The sequence below is a fragment of the Propithecus coquereli genome, unplaced genomic scaffold (assembly GCF_000956105.1).
Source record: "Propithecus coquereli isolate 6110/MARCELLA unplaced genomic scaffold, Pcoq_1.0 Scaffold199, whole genome shotgun sequence".
Taxonomy (NCBI): Eukaryota; Metazoa; Chordata; class Mammalia; order Primates; family Indriidae; genus Propithecus; species Propithecus coquereli.
In genome coordinates this window covers 31661-37521 of record NW_012144855.1, presented here as the reverse complement: position 1 = coordinate 37521, position 5861 = coordinate 31661, and positions in this window count along the sequence as shown.

The window sequence follows — 5861 nt, the reverse complement described above, 5'->3', positions numbered from 1 at the left end:
AAATATGGCTGCCATCTTACTTTCCACCTATTATTAAATATATGTCACACATATATATGTGTATCTATACACACATACATAACTGTATGAATACTATGCACCCTACATTCATGAGTCCATTAACAATGGGAATACATTCTGAGAAATGGGTCATTAGATGATTCTATCATTGTCCAAATATCATAGAGTGTAATTACACACCCTCGATGGTATATCCCACTACACCTAGGCTACATGTTATAGCCCATTCCTCCTAGGCTATAAACCTGTGCAACATGTTACTGTACTGAATATTATAGGCAATTATAACACAATGGTAAATATTTGTAGATCTAAACTTATCTAAACATAAAAAAGGTACAGTAAAAATAGGGTATTATAATCTTTTGGGACTACCATCATATATGTAGTTCATAGTTACCAGAATGTCATTATGTGGGCATGACTGTACATATATATCTATCAATGTCAATTCTCATTCTCTCTCTCTCTGTATACGTGTGTGTGTACATACACACACATACACACACACACACATGTATGTATCACTTCACAAATTATTCCTTCTCTTCCCTGTGTTCTAAATTGCTACATTAAAAAAAATGTGTTTTACTGTTTTTCAGGAAGCTTTCTTTACAGTTGGACCAAAAGTCTTATTTTCCCTTTTCTATCTAAGCTTTTATACATGCAAATGTCTTACTCTTCATTGGTACCTCATATTTACAATTATCTAATAATGACTTGACTCTGTGCTTTACAGATAACTATAGTTTCTGCTGAATTTGTGTGTTCTACTGGGGCACAACTGAAAGTTTAGGCATGCTTTTTTTTTTTTTTGTCTGTTTTTACTTTGTATGAGTCATAGCATAAAAAGCACATTTCAAGAACTTGTTTGGGAAAAGTCGTGGAACCTGATCCCAGAATGTGTGACTAGAGGAATTCTTTTTTGGTAATATCCCATTGAATTTCCTGAAACAATGGAAGTGTCTGAAAAAGACTCAAATCAATATAACTAATAGGTTCTAGGTTTTCATTGGAATCTTAGGTTTAGGGTTTTGATTCTGTTACACAAAATAAATGAAAACATTTTTAAAAAGTGACCTTGTCTATGATAATTTAGCTCAACCAAATAGAAGAATGAAGCAATATAATATCTGACCAAAACTTTTAGTTTCCATAATAGGTATATATGCCATTGATGTTTTTATATAGACTATCATGTTGCCTATCTTTTTATTTCAACTTCCTATTAATATATTTTCAAGTAATGATGGCTTGTGAATACTTAATCATAATGAGTGCTATTTTTAAAAACTTCTTCATAAACGAAAATAATCATTTCAAGTCATAACAATTTTGAGTTTGACTTTACATATCAGAGGACAAATTCTTTAAATATTAGTGCAATTGTATATTTATTAATTTTACACTTGACCTATTTTTTCAATTCAAAATTAACTCTTTTGGCCACACTATTATCTGTCTTGTCTCTTCATATATTTATATATTTCCAAATCATAATCTAATTAATGTATTACATATTGCTTCCCAAGCAGGTTGGTCCATGATAAAAGTAGCCAGACCATTCTGTCTGCAAAAGTATCAGCATGAGTAAAGAGTGTAAGATGAGTTGTTTATAATTTTAACGTGGGAAGTCAATACAAATTAAGGACTTGTATCAACTTTTGAAGTTAAGACTTTTATCACCTGTAATGTAGCTGTTTGAAAGCATTTTTACTGGATATACAGATGAGCAAATAACATTTCTCTTTCTTTGGCTTGATTCACATCTCACAGAGCTGTGGGGATCGTTGTCTTAGACTTCACTATGATGAGGTTTGGCAGAAAGCATTCATTGTTCGGGTTTTGAAAAGGGCAAGTTTTTGGCAGGAATAACTTGCATAGAGAAGGAATGCTATGCTTACACATGTGTACTCAATAAACCTTCTGAGAACTTGGGCTAAGATATTACAGGATTCCTCACCCAACCCGTACCCCCAGTGTCTGGATGTTGATTGTTTGGAAGCCTTCTTTTGTTGTGTCACTATCACATGGGTCTTTTCATATTTCAGGAAATGGCACTTTGATTCATTTGTCAAAAGTTAATAGGGTACAGTGAACAGTTATTTCATATCCTGTGCACTTTCACTCAAGGGTTATTAAAAATAACAGTTGCGTTCAGGTCTGCTTTCCTCTGGTCACACAACCATCATCTCCACGAAGCCAACAATCGTTCTTTTGTATATGTGTAACACTTTATTATGTCCAGTAATCAGAAATGAAGACTGTTGGAGTTTCCCATTTTTCCTTTGCTTACTAGGTACAAGCAGTGTTGAAGTGTGTGTGCTTTAAGTAAGTAGTGTATAAGGATGAGCAAAAGCAAAAAGTCTTATAAATTTCCCAATCAACAAACAGAACAAACCAGCATCAACCACAAAGGCCAGGCACAAGGCCCTACAATTTTGCCATACGTCTTCCACTTGGGGCTCTCTCTGGCTGTGGTGATTTCTCCTTTCAGTTGAAAGAATTTTATGTCTTTTATTTCCCCCACCTCTTCCAGACCCCAACTGGTACCAGCCCCCACTCTTACCATCCTCAAAGATACCCATTAAGCCTTGCCTGGAAGGTGCTTTTCATTCAAAACCTACCCATTTGTTCATCAGATCTCTTCCAGTCCCCAGTAACTATTGTCCTCTCTCTTCTTCCAATACCAAAAGACTAAGTTTCTCAAGGATGAAGACCAAATGGTTGTTACTTCAGTATCTTTCTCCATGTTCCCATAGCATATCACCAAGTTTTGCACATAGTAAGTATACAGTTTCTAATATTTGAGTTGAATTAATCTATTCAGAATCCGGTACCTCTGTTTTTCTGTTTTGTGACGACTTTGGATATGTAATTCATCACAGAGTTTATTTCATATGTATATTCCTTCATCACACATATATTTCACACATGTATTTCCCATATATTGCTCTTAAAGCCCTCCTATGTCTAATTCTCCTTTCATTTTTTGTTTAATTCAAGAAGTATTTATTGAGTGCCTGCTATGTGCTGGGTGTTACAGGAGTCACTGATGAAAGACAGGTGAAAAACTTGGTTGGTGCCCTGAAGTAGACAGTCATAAAAGAATTCATTATTATCATGGATCAAATCAAATCTTCTTGTGATATCCAATACAAATAGAAAAAATGTCCTATTCATAGTCTTGGTCTTTTTTCTCTATGGCCTATTTTCTGTTATGTCATCTTCTTCCTTACCTTCTACTTTTATCTCTGTGGAGATTATGCCCAGAGAATTATCTCTTCTTTTGGGTCCCAGTTATTTCACCACACCACAAGCCCTGCCTCATTGCCCGAGATTAGTCCTGATTGCTCAATACTTTAGTTACAAAGGAGGTCACTCACTTTGGTAATTGAAGGTTTTAGAGCCTTCAACTGGTGTAACTTTGAACTGGGGCTTTTAAGCATGGGAGTGAGTATCGTGCAGTGGTTGAGACTGTGGGTCATGAAAGCAGGTAGCCTGGGTCAGACCCTAGATCTGTCAGCTCTCAGCTGTGTGATTCAGACAAGTTACTCAACCTTTCTACATCTCAGTTTCTCAAGGCTGTGCATATTGCATGTAGATTAGATTCCCACTCCTACATCTTGTTCTACCAACTTCTTGTTCATTATCTGCCAGGTTCTTTCTACTTTATTCAATGAACAGTCCTTTGGTGGCCTACTTCAAGTATATACTTGGAAAAGAGAATGGTATTTTAGGACTGATTATTTGATTATTACCACCTTCGTCTTCTTTTTTTGTTTTTGCACAGAAGTGTGTTTAAAAGAGTGACATTAATAATTTGGGGACACACTGCAACAGACCATGTTATAGTGATGTAAAGGAAAAACCAGAGCAGAGAGAACCCTCCATACTAGTTGTCACAGAAGAAAAAGCCAGTTATGGAAGCAAAACAGCAAGTAATAAAGGGCTTAAGTATCCCTATCTAAATTCCCAGCCATGTGTCCTAGAACCATACTTCCTTTAGCCATCTACTTCTGGATTTGTAACATTGTGTATTTCCTTGCTGGAGTTCTTCCTCCCCAAATAAGCAGTGCCGATGTGTTCTCCACCCTCTCCCCTTCTTACTTTCTCTCTTTATAACCCAATGCATAGGTATTTTTCAGCCTTCCAAGTTGAGCCTGTCTCATTCCCATCCCCTTACCCACAGTTTATTTCCACTGTGCCATCACTACCTTGGTCCTGTACCTCTTCTACCCAGGTATTGTTCCTGGGACCTTTCTTTGGTTAATACTTTCACTATTCTGCTGTTTCAGAGTATTCTATTTTAGTCTCCTTCATAAGCAAGTGGAGGGAAACAAAATGACCTAATTCACCATCTACTCACTCATGGATCTGGAAATTGGCCCAGAAACATTCTCCACAGCACAGTCTCATGCCCAGTGACTGCATCCTTTCTAGACCACACACCAGTGCTGAACTTGCCCTACTGGAGCTGTCTAGCTACTGAGAGAGCCCTGGATGCTCATTCTCTAAATTTTAGACTTCAGAGGACCGTGCAGAAACCTGCAATGCAGCACTTTTGGAATCAAGTTGCCTAACAGAAGGTAAACCATCGTCTCTCAAGGAAAAAGTTTAGGAAGAGCCCAGAGATAAATGAGTAATTTCTGCATCTGTAGAGAATCTAATATGCAAAAACCGTTTTTGTTCTATGCTGCTTCATCAGCTTGGCAGTTCTCTGGAATACAACTTAATAGAAGCAGCAAGTATGTTAATCAATGATATTTTCCAGAAGTTGACCTTAAAGGTCACTTCAGCTTCTGAGCAAGTGGAAGTGAAACTGAATAGTGTTCTGATTATTTTATGGGAAAATAATTTTTGAATGCTTTTCTCAGTACTGTTTCAAATTAGTCTATTCCATAATTGTCACTTTTGCTTATGGGTGTTCATCAATATGTTTTATGTTAATAATAATTTGTAAAATCATATTTCACAGAAAGTGAAATGTTTTAGAGATACAGTACATAAGAATTACTGAAAATATTTTCCAAATAATCACAATCATTTAGTGATTTCTAAATATTCTACTGGGTTCATCTTAGGAATATTAAATATTTTCCTATGGTTGCAAATAGATTGGTTTAAAGTGTTCCTTTTGCATGTTCAAATGGAAATGAGACTTTTATTCATATACATATATATAAAATTATTGTCCAAGGTCACTTAGCTACTTATTAGAAGGATTTTATCCAACTTGACTTGGCCAATTTATGCATCACTCATGTTCAGAATGCAAATATGATTCTACCAGGAATTAAGCATGGCTTATCTTACTTAACAAGGTGGCCAGGGGAGGTGGGTAGTGGATAGTCTTTAGTTCTGGGCTCTAGAAGACAAACTTTCCAAAAGGTAAGAAAAGAGAAAGAATCTTTTTCAAGAGCCTAGTACATGGCAGATGCTTATGACATGGTGTGTCACTCTTCATAGCTCTATGAGAGCTCTATGTTATCACTCCTTATTTGATGAGATCACACAATAAGTGGGTACATTCTGATTCAATTTCCAGGCAATTTGACTGCATTTCCCCTCCTACCAGCCGGCTTGCAAGGAGGCATCTTCATCGTTTCCCTCCCCCACTTCATTCTGCTTCTCTCCCTCCATTCTCTCGGCCCTTCCTGGGACCATCAATACTTAATGCTTTATGCTGTCACATTTGTAGCTGTGAAGGATCCAATTGTGTGGTTGATCTATAATGTAAGGTTAATGCCTAATTTGCTCGTTTAACGTTTCTTTCGTGGATAATTCATGATAGGTCATTAACAAAAGCCAGGGCAAACAGAGGGGCATGTTCATCGCCA